The sequence below is a fragment of the Oncorhynchus mykiss genome, chromosome 6 (genome assembly GCF_057628025.1).
Source record: "Oncorhynchus mykiss isolate SJ-2025 chromosome 6, ASM5762802v1, whole genome shotgun sequence".
In the NCBI taxonomy this organism is placed as follows: Eukaryota; Metazoa; Chordata; class Actinopteri; order Salmoniformes; family Salmonidae; genus Oncorhynchus; species Oncorhynchus mykiss.
In genome coordinates this window covers 62115318-62134996 of record NC_143027.1, presented here as the reverse complement: position 1 = coordinate 62134996, position 19679 = coordinate 62115318, and the positions used below count along the sequence as shown (strand labels likewise).

The 19679-nt window shown below is 40.7% G+C and overlaps 18 non-coding genes across 18 annotated transcripts; all 18 read left to right on the top strand.

The window, feature by feature from the left end:
• The first annotated feature begins 1 nt into the window (after position 1).
• Positions 2-73, top strand: trnam-cau (transfer RNA methionine (anticodon CAU)). Its single transcript has one exon. It is a non-coding gene; the product is annotated as a tRNA-Met (tRNA).
• Positions 74-704: 631 nt separating this feature from the next.
• trnaf-gaa (transfer RNA phenylalanine (anticodon GAA)) lies at positions 705-777 on the top strand. Its single transcript has one exon. It is a non-coding gene; the product is annotated as a tRNA-Phe (tRNA).
• Positions 778-4159: 3382 nt separating this feature from the next.
• trnaf-gaa (transfer RNA phenylalanine (anticodon GAA)) lies at positions 4160-4231 on the top strand. Its single transcript has one exon. It is a non-coding gene; the product is annotated as a tRNA-Phe (tRNA).
• Positions 4232-5039: 808 nt separating this feature from the next.
• trnaf-gaa (transfer RNA phenylalanine (anticodon GAA)) lies at positions 5040-5112 on the top strand. The gene has a single exon. It is a non-coding gene; the product is annotated as a tRNA-Phe (tRNA).
• Positions 5113-5645: 533 nt separating this feature from the next.
• On the top strand, positions 5646-5718 carry trnaf-gaa (transfer RNA phenylalanine (anticodon GAA)). Its single transcript has one exon. It is a non-coding gene; the product is annotated as a tRNA-Phe (tRNA).
• Positions 5719-8493: 2775 nt separating this feature from the next.
• On the top strand, positions 8494-8565 carry trnaf-gaa (transfer RNA phenylalanine (anticodon GAA)). The gene has a single exon. It is a non-coding gene; the product is annotated as a tRNA-Phe (tRNA).
• Positions 8566-9348: 783 nt separating this feature from the next.
• On the top strand, positions 9349-9420 carry trnam-cau (transfer RNA methionine (anticodon CAU)). The gene has a single exon. It is a non-coding gene; the product is annotated as a tRNA-Met (tRNA).
• A 631-nt stretch (positions 9421-10051) lies between these two features.
• On the top strand, positions 10052-10124 carry trnaf-gaa (transfer RNA phenylalanine (anticodon GAA)). The gene has a single exon. It is a non-coding gene; the product is annotated as a tRNA-Phe (tRNA).
• A 533-nt stretch (positions 10125-10657) lies between these two features.
• Positions 10658-10730, top strand: trnaf-gaa (transfer RNA phenylalanine (anticodon GAA)). The gene has a single exon. It is a non-coding gene; the product is annotated as a tRNA-Phe (tRNA).
• A 2892-nt stretch (positions 10731-13622) lies between these two features.
• trnaf-gaa (transfer RNA phenylalanine (anticodon GAA)) lies at positions 13623-13695 on the top strand. Its single transcript has one exon. It is a non-coding gene; the product is annotated as a tRNA-Phe (tRNA).
• A 1530-nt stretch (positions 13696-15225) lies between these two features.
• On the top strand, positions 15226-15298 carry trnaf-gaa (transfer RNA phenylalanine (anticodon GAA)). The gene has a single exon. It is a non-coding gene; the product is annotated as a tRNA-Phe (tRNA).
• Positions 15299-15403: 105 nt separating this feature from the next.
• trnam-cau (transfer RNA methionine (anticodon CAU)) lies at positions 15404-15475 on the top strand. The gene has a single exon. It is a non-coding gene; the product is annotated as a tRNA-Met (tRNA).
• A 1413-nt stretch (positions 15476-16888) lies between these two features.
• Positions 16889-16960, top strand: trnam-cau (transfer RNA methionine (anticodon CAU)). The gene has a single exon. It is a non-coding gene; the product is annotated as a tRNA-Met (tRNA).
• Positions 16961-17585: 625 nt separating this feature from the next.
• On the top strand, positions 17586-17658 carry trnaf-gaa (transfer RNA phenylalanine (anticodon GAA)). Its single transcript has one exon. It is a non-coding gene; the product is annotated as a tRNA-Phe (tRNA).
• A 280-nt stretch (positions 17659-17938) lies between these two features.
• trnaf-gaa (transfer RNA phenylalanine (anticodon GAA)) lies at positions 17939-18011 on the top strand. The gene has a single exon. It is a non-coding gene; the product is annotated as a tRNA-Phe (tRNA).
• Positions 18012-18306: 295 nt separating this feature from the next.
• Positions 18307-18379, top strand: trnaf-gaa (transfer RNA phenylalanine (anticodon GAA)). The gene has a single exon. It is a non-coding gene; the product is annotated as a tRNA-Phe (tRNA).
• An 814-nt stretch (positions 18380-19193) lies between these two features.
• trnaf-gaa (transfer RNA phenylalanine (anticodon GAA)) lies at positions 19194-19266 on the top strand. The gene has a single exon. It is a non-coding gene; the product is annotated as a tRNA-Phe (tRNA).
• A 295-nt stretch (positions 19267-19561) lies between these two features.
• Positions 19562-19634, top strand: trnaf-gaa (transfer RNA phenylalanine (anticodon GAA)). Its single transcript has one exon. It is a non-coding gene; the product is annotated as a tRNA-Phe (tRNA).
• Positions 19635-19679: the final 45 nt, after the last annotated feature.

Below are 19679 nucleotides of genomic sequence, written 5' to 3'. Positions count from 1 at the left end.
TAGCAGAGTGGCGCAGCGGAAGCGTGCTGGGCCCATAACCCAGAGGTCGATGGATCGAAACCATCCTCTGCTATGTATTTTACATGTGGACAATTCGGCGAAGACAAAAACAGATCATAAGATAATATAAAAAGCCTTTATGCAATAGAAATGATACCTACCATACAGTTAAGATTTGACAAAATAAAAGGATACGTTTGTTTTCAAAGAATGCGTTAAAATTGTATTTGTAAGCAATACTTATATAATATATCAACTATAAAGTATGAATGGGTGAGTTAGACCACATTAATATTGCGTCATCCTGAAGGGTAGGTGCAAATTTGATGTGTTCACTACCACCCTCTCATGGACAATGGATAAAATAACACGTCATTTTATCTGAGTAGTTCTAGAACTTCCATTACACATTGAGAGCCTGTGTCTGTTAGGAAGAAGACTCCAGATCAACTGAGGCTCATTTGCGTAGCTGTCGTCAGTAATTGGGTTAGCCTAATTTGAAAAAAAATTCTAATTGAAAGTATGTGTGAGTTTGTCAGGGGACCAGCAGGTGGACGCTTCAAAAATAACGTGTGCGTGATTACTCCATCCATGTGGAGGCATTTGTCACTCGCTGTTGGAGAAAGATTAATAGAAAATAATCATGATCCTAAAGTCAGCAGAATACACCAGACAGCCAACCACACCACAACCACTTTAAGGTGGCCGAAATAGCTCAGTTGGGAGAGCGTTAGACTGAAGATCTAAAGGTCCCTGTTTCGATCCCGGGTTTCGGCAGGAACAGTTTTTGCGAGAGGTCTACATTTGGTTCGTGACATTAAGGAGCCGATAAGATCTTCATTGTATACACCATAAGCTCGTCCCCTCCACCTATTAACAGATAGACTGAAGATCTAAAGGTCCCTGGTGCGATCCCGGGTTTCGGCAGGAACAGTTTTTGCGAGAGGTCTACATTTGGTTCGTGACATTCATAAAAAATAACGTGTGCGTGATTACTCCATCCATGTGGAGGCATTTGTCACTTGCTATTACCAGATAGCAGAGTGGCGCAGCGGAAGTGTGCTGGGCCCATAACCCAGAGGTCGATGGATCGAAACCATCCTCTGCTATGTATTTTACATGTGGACAATTCGGCGAAGACAAAAACAGATCATAATATAAAAAGCCTTTATGCAATAGAAATGATACCTACCATACAGTTAAGATTTGACAAAATAAAAGGATAGAAAATATCCTAAAGTCAACTAAATCAATTAGACAGCTAACAAGACACCTTAGAAAATAATGAGAAATAATATTTTAGCAGGATGTCTGAAATAGTTCAGTTGGGAGAGCGTTAGACTGAAGATCAAAAGGTCCCTGGTTCGATCCCGGGTTTCGGCAAGTGTTTATTTTGCGAGACTTCTAAATTTGGCCTGAAACACAGGTTCAAAGGGTACATTTAGTTGGGAGATTATGGGTTGGACAAAACCCTGAACTCTCCTCAACTCCTCCACCCTTTCTCCGTGACCCAACCTATACTCAGAGGATTTCATATTATTCTGTATGTATATCAAAGATACTCCATTTAATATGATATGTTACATTTCATATTGTATGTATTATTAGGAATGTCCATCATCCATTTCATATGATATGAATTACAATTTGTATGATGTTAAGAATTTCCAAAACGTACAATACATTACAAATTAGCAACATGTACAATATGTTAAGATTTTGCTAAACGTATGATATGCTACGAATTCCAATTTGTCTTTCACGTCTGACTCAATTTGTTTTAATGACATTACACATTTATTTTGGGATCCAACACTGTAAACGTAATTTAAACTTTTTCAAAAGAAGGCGAGAGAGGACACAGAAGAGAGGACGCAGGACTTGAGCAAATCTAATTGAGAAAAGGCCAACAGAGGAGTGGCCGTCCCGACTCGATAGCCTTCTCCCAGAGAGGAAGCACAAGAGTATCCTCCTACCTGAGTCCTTCGCAGAAGAGTTTTGAGATCCGCTACACCCCCTATGAATCAGCTGTTTTTTACTGGGAGGAGAAAAGCATGCAAATATTTAAAAACAATATGCTACATATCCTTTTATCGATAAAATGTCTAGCACAACTAGCTACTGTACATGTATTTGTACTACTTTACACATTTAATTTGTGATTAATCCCATGTAGCCTAAATGTAATTTGCATAATGATGCTTGAGTGAAGGAGTCTCATTTCCTTCAAGCACATTTGTTTCCACATTTCCTGCTCTCCTTGATAGATGATCGGAATAGTTTGTCACATTATCATCAAAATAATCTGTCAGCCCCAATATTTCCATACTAAGCTGAAATCATTGTGTGATTTTATATTAGGCCTTTGTTTTGTCACACCCAGCTAGCTAAAATTAGATACTTTGAAATTACTTCACCAACGCTACAGCTAGCTAGCTGTTGATATTGAATACACATGCACTTACTTATGCTTGTGTGTTGTGTGTTCTAATGTGCTGAGCAAGTTGAGATGTTAGCTAAAGGTTAAACACTATTAATTTAATGTTCCAACTAAACATCCGATCTGCTCACTGTGATTAAATGTTACATGTTATAGTCATAATTACAAATAGCAGATATGAAGCGGCCCACCTTCAAAAAGTTGCCAGATGGGAGCCTTGTCCTGAAAGACACCAGCCTTTATCCGTTGTATGTGCCCTCAACACCTGTGCCCTGCTGGGCCTCTGTCCGAGCCCTCGAGGCCTGTGTCTGGCTGGGCGTTACCCTAAACCTAAGCTAGCCCTTTAATCTAACCCTTACCATAAACCTTCAACCTAACTCCTAACCTTAACCCTAACCTTTATTCCTAACCCCTAGCTAATGTTAGCCAGCTAGCTAACATTTGTAACTTTTGCATGATTGTAATTCGTAACATATCATTTGAAATGGATGATATGCATCCAAAAAACAATACCAAATAGATGTATCAGATTTACGTACAGAATAATATGAAATGCTCTGAGACCATGTTGCTGTCTGTGATCTCCACATGTGTGCCCGGTTGGGCTTCTGTCCATGCTCCATGACTATGCTCGGCTGTCCCTCAGTCAGCCCCCAGTCCTCCTTACTATTTTTTTAAGCTTATACAGCATCATTTTTCATGTATTTATTACTCAACAGTATTCTCTCCTTCTTCTTAATTCACTCACAAAAGCCCTTATCTGTCACGCCCTGACCTTAGAGAGCCGTTTTATTTCTCTATGTGGTTAGGTCAGGGTGTGATGTGTGGTGGGCATTCTATGTTTTCTGTTTGTATGTTTTTGCCGGGTATGGTTCTCAATCAGGGACAGCTGTCTATAGTTGTCTCTGATTGGGAATCATTCTTAGGCAGCCTGTTTTGCCACCTTAGTTGTGGGTAGTTGACTTTGTTAGTGGCCTGTATAGCCCTAGTAAGCGGTGTGGTGTTGGTTCTTGTTTTTGTTTGCGACATTCAAAATAAAAAGAAATGTACGCTCACAACGCTGCACCTTGGTCCGGTCATTTCCCTGATGACGTTCGTGACATTATCTGAATGCTCTAATCACATTTTGATCTATTAATGTCAGTCTTTGAATGCTCCATTGTATAAACTACACCGAATAATAATATAAACGCAACATGCAACAATTTCAAAGATTTTACTGAGTTACAGTTCATATAAGGAAATCAGTCAATGTAAATAAATTCATTAGGCCCTAATCCATGGATTTCACATGACTAAGAATACAGATATGCATCTGGTCACAGATACCTTTAAAAAAAAAGGTAGGAGCATGGATCTGAAAATCAGTCAGTATCTGGGGTGACCACCGTTTGCCTCATGCAGTGCGACACATCTCCTTTGCATAGAGTTGATCAGGCAGTGGCCTGTGGAATGTTGTCACACTACTCTTTAATGGCTGTGTGAAGTTACTGGATATTGGCGGGAACTGTAACACGTTGTCGTACACGTTGATCCAGAGCATCCCATACATGCTAAATGGTGACATGTCTGGTGAGTATGCAGGCCATGGAAGACCTGGGACATTTTCAGCTTCCAGGAATGGTGTACAGATTCTTACGACATGGGACCCTGAATTATCATGCTGAAACATGAGGTGATAGCGGCAGATGATTGGCATGAAAATGTTGGCTTATGGTAGAGAAATAGCTCAGTTGGGAGAGTGTTAGACTGAAGATCTAAAGGTCCCTGGTTCGATCCCGGGTTTCGGCAGGAACAGTTTTTGCGAGAGGTCTACATTTGGTTCGTGACATTAAGGAGCCGATAAGATCTTCATTGTATACACCATAAGCTCGTCCCCTCCACCTATTACCAGATAGCAGAGTGGCGCAGCGGAACCGTGCTGGGCCCATAACCCAGAGGTCGATGGATCGAAACCATCCTCTGCTATATATTTTACATGAGGACAATTCGGCGAAGACAAAAACAGATCATAAGATAATATAACAAGCCTTTATGCAATAGAAATGATACCTACCATACAGTTAAGATTTGACAAAATAAAAGGATACGTTTGTTTTCAAAGAATGCGTTAAAATTGTATTTGTAAGCAATACTATAACTTATATAATATATCAACTATAAAGTATGAATGGGTGAGTTAGACCACATTAATATTGCGTCATCCTGAAGGGTAAGTGCAAATTTGATGTGTTCACCCTCTCATGGACAATGGATAAAATAACACGTCATTTTATCTGAGTAGTTCTAGAACTTCCATTACACATTGAGAGCCTGTGTCTGTTAGGAAGAAGACTCCAGATCAACTGAGGCTCATTTTCGTAGCTGTCGTCAGTAATTGGGTTAGCCTAATTTGAACAAAAATTCTAATTGAAAGTATGTGTGAGTTTGTCAGGGGACCAGCAGGTGGACGCTTCAAAAATAACGTGTGCGTGATTACTCCATCCATGTGGAGGCATTTGTCACTCGCTGTTGGAGAAAGATTAATAGAAAATAATCATGATCCTAAAGTCAGCAGAATACACCAGACAGCCAACCACACCACAACCACTTTAAGGTGGCCGAAATAGCTCAGTTGGGAGAGCGTTAGACTGAAGATCTAAAGGTCCCTGGTTCGATCCCGGGTTTCGGCAGGAACAGTTTTTGCGAGAGCTCTGCATTTGGTTCGTGACATTAAGGAGCCGATAAGATCTTCATTGTATACACCATAAGCTCGTCCCCTCCACCTATTAACAGATAGACTGAAGATCTAAAGGTCCCTGGTTCGATCCCGGGTTTCGGCAGGAACAGTTTTTGCGAGAGGTCTACATTTGGTTCGTGACATTCATAAAAAATAACGTGTGCGTGATTACTCCATCCATGTGGAGGCATTTGTCACTCACTATTACCAGATAGCAGAGTGGCGCAGCGGAAGCGTGCTGGGCCCATAACCCAGAGGTCGATGGATCAAAACCATCCTCTGCTATGTATTTTACATGTGGACAATTCGGCGAAGACAAAAACAGATCATAATATAAAAAGCCTTTATGCAATAGAAATGATACCTACCATACAGTTAAGATTTGACAAAATAAAAGGATAGAAAATATCCTAAAGTCAACTAAATCAATTAGACAGCTAACAAGACACCTTAGAAAATAATGAGAAATAATATTTTAGCAGGATGGCTGAAATAGTTCAGTTGGGAGAGCGTTAGACTGAAGATCAAAAGGTCCCTGGTTCGATCCCGGGTTTCGGCAAGTGTTTATTTTGCGAGACTTCTAAATTTGGCCTGAAACACAGGTTCAAAGGGTACATTTAGTTGGGAGATTATGGGTTGGACAAAACCCTGAACTCTCCTCAACTCCTCCACCCTTTCTCCGTGACCCAACCTATACTCAGAGGATTTCATATTATTCTGTATGTATATCAAAGATACTCCATTTAATATGATATGTTACATTTCATATTGTATGTATTATTAGGAATGTCCATCATCCATTTCATATGATATGAATTACAATTTGTATGATGTTAATAATTTCCAAAACGTACAATACATTACAAATTAGCAACATGTACAATATGTTAAGATTTTGCTAAACGTATGATATGCTACGAATTCCAATTTGTCTTTCACGTCTGACTCAATTTGTTTTAATGACATTACACATTTATTTTGGGATCCAACACTGTAAACGTAATTTAAACTTTTTCAAAAGAAGGCGAGAGAGGACACAGAAGAGAGGACGCAGGACTTGAGCAAATCTAATTGAGAAAAGGCCAACAGAGGAGTGGCCGTCCCGACTCGATAGCCTTCTCCCAGAGAGGAAGCACAAGAGTATCCTCCTACCTGAGTCCTTCGCAGAAGAGTTTTGAGATCCGCTACACCCCCTATGAATCAGCTGTTTTTTACTGGGAGGAGAAAAGCATGCAAATATTTAAAAACAATATGCTACATATCCTTTTATCGATAAAATGTCTAGCACAACTAGCTACTGTACATGTATTTGTACTACTTTACACATTTAATTTGTGATTAATCCCATGTAGCCTAAATGTAATTTGCATAATGATGCTTGAGTGAAGGAGTCTCATTTCCTTCAAGCACATTTGTTTCCACATTTCCTGCTCTCCTTGATAGATGATCGGAATAGTTTGTCACATTATCATCAAAATAATCTGTCAGCCCCAATATTTCCATACTAAGCTGAAATCATTGTGTGATTTTATATTAGGCCTTTGTTTTGTCACACCCAGCTAGCTAAAATTAGATACTTTGAAATTACTTCACCAACGCTACAGCTAGCTAGCTGTTGATATTGAATACACATGCACTTACTTATGCTTGTGTGTTGTGTGTTCTAATGTGCTGAGCAAGTTGAGATGTTAGCTAAAGGTTAAACACTATTAATTTAATGTTCCAACTAAACATCCGATCTGCTCACTGTGATTAAATGTTACATGTTATAGTCATAATTACAAATAGCAGATATGAAGCGGCCCACCTTCAAAAAGTTGCCAGATGGGAGCCTTGTCCTGAAAGACACCAGCCTTTATCCGTTGTATGTGCCCTCAACACCTGTGCCCTGCTGGGCCTCTGTCCGAGCCCTCGAGGCCTGTGTCTGGCTGGGCGTTACCCTAAACCTAAGCTAGCCCTTTAATCTAACCCTTACCATAAACCTTCAACCTAACTCCTAACCTTAACCCTAACCTTTATTCCTAACCCCTAGCTAATGTTAGCCAGCTAGCTAACATTTGTAACTTTTGCATGATTGTAATTCGTAACATATCATTTGAAATGGATGATATGCATCCAAAAAACAATACCAAATAGATGTATCAGATTTACGTACAGAATAATATGAAATGCTCTGAGACCATGTTGCTGTCTGTGATCTCCACATGTGTGCCCGGTTGGGCTTCTGTCCATGCTCCATGACTATGCTCGGCTGTCCCTCAGTCAGCCCCCAGTCCTCCTTACTATTTTTTAAGCTTATACAGCATCATTTTTCATGTATTTATTACTCAACAGTATTCTCTCCTTCTTCTTAATTCACTCACAAAAGCCCTTATCTGTCACGCCCTGACCTTAGAGAGCCGTTTTATTTCTCTATGTGGTTAGGTCAGGGTGTGATGTGTGGTGGGCATTCTATGTTTTCTGTTTGTATGTTTTTGCCGGGTATGGTTCTCAATCAGGGACAGCTGTCTATAGTTGTCTCTGATTGGGAATCATTCTTAGGCAGCCTGTTTTGCCACCTTAGTTGTGGGTAGTTGACTTTGTTAGTGGCCTGTATAGCCCTAGTAAGCGGTGTGGTGTTGGTTCTTGTTTTTGTTTGCGACATTCAAAATAAAAAGAAATGTACGCTCACAACGCTGCACCTTGGTCCGGTCATTTCCCTGATGACGTTCGTGACATTATCTGAATGCTCTAATCACATTTTGATCTATTAATGTCAGTCTTTGAATGCTCCATTGTATAAACTACACCGAATAATAATATAAACGCAACATGCAACAATTTCAAAGATTTTACTGAGTTACAGTTCATATAAGGAAATCAGTCAATGTAAATAAATTCATTAGGCCCTAATCCATGGATTTCACATGACTAAGAATACAGATATGCATCTGGTCACAGATACCTTTAAAAAAAAAGGTAGGAGCATGGATCTGAAAATCAGTCAGTATCTGGGGTGACCACCGTTTGCCTCATGCAGTGCGACACATCTCCTTTGCATAGAGTTGATCAGGCTGTGGCCTGTGGAATGTTGTCACACTACTCTTTAATGGCTGTGTGAAGTTATTGGATATTGGCGGGAACTGTAACACGTTGTCGTACACGTTGATCCAGAGCATCCCATACATGCTAAATGGTGACATGTCTGGTGAGTATGCAGGCCATGGAAGACCTGGGACATTTTCAGCTTCCAGGAATGGTGTACAGATTCTTACGACATGGGACCCTGAATTATCATGCTGAAACATGAGGTGATAGCGGCAGATGATTGGCATGAAAATGTTGGCTTATGGTAGAGAAATAGCTCAGTTGGGAGAGTGTTAGACTGAAGATCTAAAGGTCCCTGGTTCGATCCCGGGTTTCGGCAGGAACAGTTTTTGCGAGAGGTCTACATTTGGTTCGTGACATTAAGGAGCCGATAAGATCTTCATTGTATACACCATAAGCTCGTCCCCTCCACCTATTACCAGATAGCAGAGTGGTGCAGCGGAAGCGTGCTGGGCCCATAACCCAGAGGTCGATGGATCGAAACCATCCTCTGCTATATATTTTACATGAGGACAATTCGGCGAAGACAAAAACAGATCATAAGATAATATAACAAGCCTTTATGCAATAGAAATGATACCTACCATACAGTTAAGATTTGACAAAATAAAAGGATACGTTTGTTTTCAAAGAATGCGTTAAAATTGTATTTGTAAGCAATACTATAACTTATATAATATATCAACTATAAAGTATGAATGGGTGAGTTAGACCACATTAATATTGCGTCATCCTGAAGGGTAAGTGCAAATTTGATGTGTTCACCCTCTCATGGACAATGGATAAAATAACACGCCATTTTATCTGAGTAGTTTTAGAACTTCCATTACACATTGAGAGCCTGTGTCTGTTAGGAAGAAGACTCCAGATCAACTGAGGCTAATTTTCGTAGCTGTCGTCAGTAATTGGGTTAGCCTAATTTGAACAAAAATTCTAATTGAAAGTATGTGTGAGTTTGTCAGGGGACCAGCAGGTGGACGCTTCAAAAATAACGTGTGCGTGATTACTCCATCCATGTGGAGGCATTTGTCACTCGCTGTTGGAGCCGATAAGATCTTCATTGTATACACCATAAGCTCCTCCCCTCCACCTATTACCAGATAGCAGAGTGGCGCAGCGGAAGCGTGCTGGGCCCATAACCCAGAGGTCGATGGATCGAAACCATCCTCTGCTATGTATTTTACATGTGGACAATTCGGCGAAGACAAAAACAGATCATAAGATAATATAAAAAGCCTTTATGCAATAGAAATGATACCTACCATACAGTTAAGATTTGACAAAATAAAAGGATACGTTTGTTTTCAAAGAATGCGTTAAAATTGTATTTGTAAGCAATACTTATATAATATATCAACTATAAAGTATGAATGGGTGAGTTAGACCACATTAATATTGCGTCATCCTGAAGGGTAAGTGCAAATTTGATGTGTTCACTACCACCCTCTCATGGACAATGGATAAAATAACACGTCATTTTATCTGAGTAGTTCTAGAACTTCCATTACACATTGAGAGCCTGTGTCTGTTAGGAAGAAGACTCCAGATCAACTGAGGCTCATTTGCGTAGCTGTCGTCAGTAATTGGGTTAGCCTAATTTGAAAAAAAATTCTAATTGAAAGTATGTGTGAGTTTGTCAGGGGACCAGCAGGTGGACGCTTCAAAAATAACGTGTGCGTGATTACTCCATCCATGTGGAGGCATTTGTCACTCGCTGTTGGAGAAAGATTAATAGAAAATAATCATGATCCTAAAGTCAGCAGAATACACCAGACAGCCAACCACACCACAACCACTTTAAGGTGGCCGAAATAGCTCAGTTGGGAGAGCGTTAGACTGAAGATCTAAAGGTCCCTGGTTCGATCCCGGGTTTCGGCAGGAACAGTTTTTGCGAGAGGTCTACATTTGGTTCGTGACATTAAGGAGCCGATAAGATCTTCATTGTATACACCATAAGCTCGTCCCCTCCACCTATTAACAGATAGACTGAAGATCTAAAGGTCCCTGGTTCGATCCCGGGTTTCGGCAGGAACAGTTTTTGCGAGAGGTCTACATTTGGTTCGTGACATTCATAAAAAATAACGTGTGCGTGATTACTCCATCCATGTGGAGGCATTTGTCACTCGCTATTACCAGATAGCAGAGTGGCGCAGCGGAAGCGTGCTGGGCCCATAACCCAGAGGTCGATGGATCGAAACCATCCTCTCCTATGTATTTTACATGTGGACAATTCGGCGAAGACAAAAACAGATCATAATATAAAAAGCCTTTATGCAATAGAAATGATACCTACCATACAGTTAAGATTTGACAAAATAAAAGGATAGAAAATATCCTAAAGTCAACTAAATCAATTAGACAGCTAACAAGACACCTTAGAAAATAATGAGAAATAATATTTTAGCAGGATGGCTGAAATAGTTCAGTTGGGAGAGCGTTAGACTGAAGATCAAAAGGTCCCTGGTTCGATCCCGGGTTTCGGCAAGTGTTTATTTTGCGAGACTTCTAAATTTGGCCTGAAACACAGGTTCAAAGGGTACATTTAGTTGGGAGATTATGGGTTGGACAAAACCCTGAACTCTCCTCAACTCCTCCACCCTTTCTCCGTGACCCAACCTATACTCAGAGGATTTCATATTATTCTGTATGTATATCAAAGATACTCCATTTAATATGATATGTTACATTTCATATTGTATGTATTATTAGGAATGTCCATCATCCATTTCATATGATATGAATTACAATTTGTATGATGTTAAGAATTTCCAAAACGTACAATACATTACAAATTAGCAACATGTACAATATGTTAAGATTTTGCTAAACGTATGATATGCTACGAATTCCAATTTGTCTTTCACATCTGACTCAATTTGTTTTAATGACATTACACATTTATTTTGGGATCCAACACTGTAAACGTAATTTAAACTTTTTCAAAAGAAGGCGAGAGAGGACACAGAAGAGAGGACGCAGGACTTGAGCAAATCTAATTGAGAAAAGGCCAACAGAGGAGTGGCCGTCCCGACTCGATAGCCTTCTCCCAGAGAGGAAGCACAAGAGTATCCTCCTACCTGAGTCCTTCGCAGAAGAGTTTTGAGATCCGCTACACCCCCTATGAATCAGCTGTTTTTTACTGGGAGGAGAAAAGCATGCAAATATTTAAAAACAATATGCTACATATCCTTTTATCGATAAAATGTCTAGCACAACTAGCTACTGTACATGTATTTGTACTACTTTACACATTTAATTTGTGATTAATCCCATGTAGCCTAAATGTAATTTGCATAATGATGCTTGAGTGAAGGAGTCTCATTTCCTTCAAGCACATTTGTTTCCACATTTCCTGCTCTCCTTGATAGATGATCGGAATAGTTTGTCACATTATCATCAAAATAATCTGTCAGCCCCAATATTTCCATACTAAGCTGAAATCATTGTGTGATTTTATATTAGGCCTTTGTTTTGTCACACCCAGCTAGCTAAAATTAGATACTTTGAAATTACTTCACCAACGCTACAGCTAGCTAGCTGTTGATATTGAATACACATGCACTTACTTATGCTTGTGTGTTGTGTGTTCTAATGTGCTGAGCAAGTTGAGATGTTAGCTAAAGGTTAAACACTATTAATTTAATGTTCCAACTAAACATCCGATCTGCTCACTGTGATTAAATGTTACATGTTATAGTCATAATTACAAATAGCAGATATGAAGCGGCCCACCTTCAAAAAGTTGCCAGATGGGAGCCTTGTCCTGAAAGACACCAGCCTTTATCCGTTGTATGTGCCCTCAACACCTGTGCCCTGCTGGGCCTCTGTCCGAGCCCTCGAGGCCTGTGTCTGGCTGGGCGTTACCCTAAACCTAAGCTAGCCCTTTAATCTAACCCTTACCATAAACCTTCAACCTAACTCCTAACCTTAACCCTAACCTTTATTCCTAACCCCTAGCTAATGTTAGCCAGCTAGCTAACATTTGTAACTTTTGCATGATTGTAATTCGTAACATATCATTTGAAATGGATGATATGCATCCAAAAAACAATACCAAATAGATGTATCAGATTTACGTACAGAATAATATGAAATGCTCTGAGACCATGTTGCTGTCTGTGATCTCCACATGTGTGCCCGGTTGGGCTTCTGTCCATGCTCCATGACTATGCTCGGCTGTCCCTCAGTCAGCCCCCAGTCCTCCTTACTATTTTTTAAGCTTATACAGCATCATTTTTCATGTATTTATTACTCAACAGTATTCTCTCCTTCTTCTTAATTCACTCACAAAAGCCCTTATCTGTCACGCCCTGACCTTAGAGAGACGTTTTATTTCTCTATGTGGTTAGGTCAGGGTGTGATGTGTGGTGGGCATTCTATGTTTTCTGTTTGTATGTTTTTGCCGGGTATGGTTCTCAATCAGGGACAGCTGTCTATAGTTGTCTCTGATTGGGAATCATTCTTAGGCAGCCTGTTTTGCCACCTTAGTTGTGGGTAGTTGACTTTGTTAGTGGCCTGTATAGCCCTAGTAAGCGGTGTGGTGTTGGTTCTTGTTTTTGTTTGCGACATTCAAAATAAAAAGAAATGTACGCTCACAACGCTGCACCTTGGTCCGGTCATTTCCCTGATGACGTTCGTGACATTATCTGAATGCTCTAATCACATTTTGATCTATTAATGTCAGTCTTTGAATGCTCCATTGTATAAACTACACCGAATAATAATATAAACGCAACATGCAACAATTTCAAAGATTTTACTGAGTTACAGTTCATATAAGGAAATCAGTCAATGTAAATAAATTCATTAGGCCCTAATCCATGGATTTCACATGACTAAGAATACAGATATGCATCTGGTCACAGATACCTTTAAAAAAAAAGGTAGGAGCATGGATCTGAAAATCAGTCAGTATCTGGGGTGACCACCGTTTGCCTCATGCAGTGCGACACATCTCCTTTGCATAGAGTTGATCAGGCTGTGGCCTGTGGAATGTTGTCACACTACTCTTTAATGGCTGTGTGAAGTTACTGGATATTGGCGGGAACTGTAACACGTTGTCGTACACGTTGATCCAGAGCATCCCATACATGCTAAATGGTGACATGTCTGGTGAGTATGCAGGCCATGGAAGACCTGGGACATTTTCAGCTTCCAGGAATGGTGTACAGATTCTTACGAATCTGTCCCCTCCACCTATTACCAGATAGACTGAAGATCTAAAGGTCCCTGGTTGGGTTTCGGCAGGAACAGTTTTTGCGAGAGGTCTACATTTGGTTCGTGACATTCATAAAAAATAACGTGTGCGTGATTACTCCATCCAGGTGGAGGCATTTGTCATTCGCTGTTGGAGAAAGATTAATAGAAAATAAGGTGGCCGAAATAGCTCAGTTGGGAGAGCGTTAGACTGAAGATCTAAAGGTCCCTGGTTCGATCCCGGGTTTCGGCAGGAACAGTTTTTGCGAGAGGTCTACATTTGGTTCGTGACATTAAGGAGCCGATAAGATCTTCATTGTATACACCATAAGCTCGTCCCTTCCACCTATTACCAGATAGCAGAGTGGCGCAGCGGAAGCGTGCTGGGCCCATAACCCAGAGGTCGATGGATCGAAACCATCTTCTGCTATGTATTTTACATGTGGACAATTCGGCGAAGACAAAAACAGATCATAAGATAATATAAAAAGCCTTTATGCAATAGAAATGATACCTACCATACAGTTAAGATTTGACAAAATAAAAGGATACGTTTGTTTTCAAAGAATGCGTTAAAATTGTATTTGTAAGCAATACTATAACTTATATAATATATCAACTATAAAGTATGAATGGGTGAGTTAGACCACATTAATATTGCGTCATCCTGAAGGGTAAGTGCAAATTTGATGAATCATGATCATGATCTGTCACGCCCTGACCTTAGAGAGCCGTTTTATTTCTCTATGTGGTTAGGTCAGGGTGTGATGTGTGGTGGGCATTCTATGTTTTCTGTTTGTATGTTTTTGCCGGGTATGGTTCTCAATCAGGGACAGCTGTCTATAGTTGTCTCTGATTGGGAATCATTCTTAGGCAGCCTGTTTTGCCACCTTAGTTGTGGGTAGTTGACTTTGTTAGTGGCCTGTATAGCCCTAGTAAGCGGTGTGGTGTTGGTTCTTGTTTTTGTTTGCGACATTCAAAATAAAAAGAAATGTACGCTCACAACGCTGCACCTTGGTCCGGTCATTTCCCTGATGACGTTCGTGACATTATCTGAATGCTCTAATCACATTTTGATCTATTAATGTCAGTCTTTGAATGCTCCATTGTATAAACTACACCGAATAATAATATAAACGCAACATGCAACAATTTCAAAGATTTTACTGAGTTACAGTTCATATAAGGAAATCAGTCAATGTAAATAAATTCATTAGGCCCTAATCCATGGATTTCACATGACTAAGAATACAGATATGCATCTGGTCACAGATACCTTTAAAAAAAAAGGTAGGAGCATGGATCTGAAAATCAGTCAGTATCTGGGGTGACCACCGTTTGCCTCATGCAGTGCGACACATCTCCTTTGCATAGAGTTGATCAGGCTGTGGCCTGTGGAATGTTGTCACACTACTCTTTAATGGCTGTGTGAAGTTACTGGATATTGGCGGGAACTGTAACACGTTGTCGTACACGTTGATCCAGAGCATCCCATACATGCTAAATGGTGACATGTCTGGTGAGTATGCAGGCCATGGAAGACCTGGGACATTTTCAGCTTCCAGGAATGGTGTACAGATTCTTACGAATCTGTCCCCTCCACCTATTACCAGATAGACTGAAGATCTAAAGGTCCCTGGTTGGGTTTCGGCAGGAACAGTTTTTGCGAGAGGTCTACATTTGGTTCGTGACATTCATAAAAAATAACGTGTGCGTGATTACTCCATCCAGGTGGAGGCATTTGTCATTCGCTGTTGGAGAAAGATTAATAGAAAATAAGGTGGCCGAAATAGCTCAGTTGGGAGAGCGTTAGACTGAAGATCTAAAGGTCCCTGGTTCGATCCCGGGTTTCGGCAGGAACAGTTTTTGCGAGAGGTCTACATTTGGTTCGTGACATTAAGGAGCCGATAAGATCTTCATTGTATACACCATAAGCTCGTCCCCTCCACCTATTACCAGATAGCAGAGTGGCGCAGCGGAAGCGTGCTGGGCCCATAACCCAGAGGTCGATGGATCGAAACCATCCTCTGCTATGTATTTTACATGTGGACAATTCGGCGAAGACAAAAACAGATCATAAGATAATATAAAAAGCCTTTATGCAATAGAAATGATACCTACCATACAGTTAAGATTTGACAAAATAAAAGGATACGTTTGTTTTCAAAGAATGCGTTAAAATTGTATTTGTAAGCAATACTATAACTTATATAATATATCAACTATAAAGTATGAATGGGTGAGTTAGACCACATTAATATTGCGTCATCCTGAAGGGTAAGTGCAAATTTGATGAATCATGATCATGATCTGTCACGCCCTGACCTTAGAGAGCCGTTTTATTTCTCTATGTGGTTAGGTCAGGGTGTGATGTGTGGTGGGCATTCTATGTTTTCTGTTTGTATGTTTTTGCCGGGTATGGTTCTCAATCAGGGACAGCTGTCTATAGTTGTCTCTGATTGGGAATCATTCTTAGGCAGCCTGTTTTGCCACCTTAGTTGTGGGTAGTTGACTTTGTTAGTGGCCTGTATAGCCCTAGTAAGCGGTGTGGTGTTGGTTCTTGTTTTTGTTTGCGACATTCAAAATAAAAAGAAATGTACGCTCACAACGCTGCACCTTGGTCCGGTCATTTCCCTGATGACGTTCGTGACATTATCTGAATGCTCTAATCACATTTTGATCTATTAATGTCAGTCTTTGAATGCTCCATTGTATAAACTACACCGAATAATAATATAAACGCAACATGCAACAATTTCAAAGATTTTACTGAGTTACAGTTCATATAAGGAAATCAGTCAATGTAAATAAATTCATTAGGCCCTAATCCATGGATTTCACATGACTAAGAATACAGATATGCATCTGGTCACAGATACCTTTAAAAAAAAAGGTAGGAGCATGGATCTGAAAATCAGTCAGTATCTGGGGTGACCACCGTTTGCCTCATGCAGTGCGACACATCTCCTTTGCATAGAGTTGATCAGGCTGTGGCCTGTGGAATGTTGTCACACTACTCTTTAATGGCTGTGTGAAGTTACTGGATATTGGCGGGAACTGTAACACGTTGTCGTACACGTTGATCCAGAGCATCCCATACATGCTAAATGGTGACATGTCTGGTGAGTATGCAGGCCATGGAAGACCTGGGACATTTTCAGCTTCCAGGAATGGTGTACAGATTCTTACGACATGGGACCCTGAATTATCATGCTGAAACATGAGGTGATAGCGGCAGATGATTGGCATGAAAATGTTGGCTTATGGTAGAGAAATAGCTCAGTTGGGAGAGCGTTAGACTGAAGATCTAAAGATCCCTGGTTCGGTCCCGGGTTTCGGCAGGAACAGTTTTTGCGAGAGGTCTACATTTGGTTCGTGACATTAAGGAGCCGATAAGATCTTCATTGTATACACCATAAGCTCGTCCCCTCCACCTATTACCAGATAGCAGAGTGGCGCAGCGGAAGCGTGCTGGGCCCATAACCCAGAGGTCGATGGATCGAAACCATCCTCTGCTATGTATTTTACATGTGGACAATTCGGCGAAGACAAAAACAGATCATAAGATAATATAAAAAGCCTTTATGCAATAGAAATGATACCTACCATACAATTAAGATTTGACAAAATAAAGGGATACGTTTGTTTTCAAAGAATGCGTTAAAATTGTATTTGTAAGCAATACTTATATAATATATCAACTATAAAGTATGAATGGGTGAGTTAGACCACATTAATATTGCGTCATCCTGAAGGGTAAGTGCAAATTTGATGTGTTCACCCTCTCATGGACAATGGATAAAATAACACGTCATTTTATCTGAGTAGTTCTAGAACTTCCATTACACATTGAGAGCCTGTGTCTGTTAGGAAGAAGACTCCAGATCAACTGAGGCTCATTTGCGTAGCTGTCATCAGTAATTGGGTTAGCCTAATTTGAACAAAAATTCTAATTGAAAGTATGTGTGAGTTTGTCAGGGGACCAGCAGGTGGACGCTTCAAAAATAACGTGTGCGTGATTACTCCATCCATGTGGAGGCATTTGTCACTCGCTGTTGGAGAAAGATTAATAGAAAATAATCATGATCCTAAAATCAGCAGAATACACCAGACAGCCAACCACACCACAACCACTTTAAGGTGGCCGAAATAGCTCAGTTGGGAGAGCGTTAGACTGAAGATCTAAAGGTCCCTGGTTCGATCCCGGGTTTCGGCAGGAACAGTTTTTGCGAGAGGTCTACATTTGGTTCGTGACATTAAGGAGCCGATAAGATCTTCATTGTATACAACATAAGCTCGTCCCCTCCACCTATTACCAGATAGACTGAAGATCTAAACGTCCCTGGTTCGATCCCGAGTTTCGGCAGGAACAGTTTTTGCGAGAGGTCTACATTTGGTTCGTGACATTCATAAAAAATAACGTGTGCGTGATTACTCCATCCATGTGGAGGCATTTGTCATTCGCTGTTGGAGAAAGTTTAATAGAAAATAAGGTGGCCGAAATAGCTCAGTTGGGAGAGCGTTAGACTGAAGATCTAAAGGTCCCTGGTTTGATCCCGGGTTTCGGCAGGAACAGTTTTTGCGAGAGGTCTACATTTGGTTCGTGACATTAAGGAGCCGATAAGATCTTCATTGTATACAACATAAGCTCGTCCCCTCCAACTATTACCAGATAGACTGAAGATCTAAAGGTCCCTGGTTTGATCCCGGGTTTCGGCAGGAACAGTTTTTGCGAGAGGTCTACATTTGGTTAGTGACATTCATAAAAAATAACGTGTGCGTGATTACTCCATCCAGGTGGAGGCGATCCTAAAGTCAGCAGAATACACCAGACAGCCAACCACACCATAACTACTTTAAGGTGGCCGAAATAGCTCAGTTGGGAGAGCGTTAGACTGAAGATCTAAAGGTCCCTGGTTCGATCCCGGGTTTCGGCAGGAACAGTTTTTGCGAGAGGTCTACATTTGGTTCGTGACATTAAGGAGCCGATAAGATCTTCATTGTATACACCATAAGCTCGTCCCCTCCACCTATTAACCGATAGCAGAGTGGCGCAGCGGAAGCGTGCTGGGCCCATAACCAAGAGGTCGATGGATCGAAACCATCCTCTGCTATGTATTTTACATGTGGACAATTCGGCGAAGACAAAAACAGATCATAAGATAATATAAAAAGCCTTTATGCAATAGATATGATACCTACCATACAGTTAAGATTTGACAAAATAAAAGCATACGTTTGTTTTCAAAGAATGCGTTAAAATTGTATTTGTAAGCAATACTATAACTTATATAATATATCAACTATAAAGTATGAATGGGTGAGTTAGACCACATTAATATTGCGTCATCCTGAAGGGTAAGTGCAAATTTGATGTGTTCACTACCACCCTCTCATGGACAATGGATAAAATAACACGTCATTTTATCTGAGTAGTTCTAGAACTTCCATTACACATTGAGAGCCTGTGTCTGTTAGGAAGAAGACTCCAGATCAACTGAGGCTCATTTTCTTAGCTGTCGTCAGTAATTGGGTTAGCCTAATTTGAACAAAAATTCTAATTGAAAGTATGTGTGAGTTTGTCAGGGGACCAGCAGGTGGACGCTTCAAAAATAACGTGTGCGTGATTACTCCATCCATGTGGAGGCATTTGTCACTCGCTGTTGGAGAAAGATTAATAGAAAATAATCATGATCCTAAAGTCAGCAGAATACACCAGACAGCCAACCACACCACAACCACTTTAAGGTGGCCGAAATAGCTCAGTTGGGAGAGCGTTAGACTGAAGATCTAAAGGCCCCTGGTTCGATCCCGGGTTTCGGCAGGAACAGTTTTTGCGAGAGGTCTACATTTGGTTCGTGTCATTAAGGAGCCGATAAGATCTTCATTGTATACAACATAAGCTCGTCCCCTCCACCTATTACCAGATAGACTGAAGATCTAAAGGTCCCTGGTTTGATCCCGGGTTTCGGCAGGAACCGTTTTTGCGAGAGGTCTACATTTGGTTCGTGACATTCATAAAAAATAACGTGTGCGTGATTACTCCATCCAGGTGGAGGCGATCCTAAAGTCAGCAGAATACACCAGACAGCCAACCACACCACAACCACTTTAAGGTGGCCGAAATAGCTCAGTTGGGAGAGCGTTAGACTGAAGATCTTAAGGTCCCTGGTTCGATCCCGGGTTTCGGCAGGAACAGTTTTTGCGAGAGGTCTACATTTGGTTCGTGACATTAAG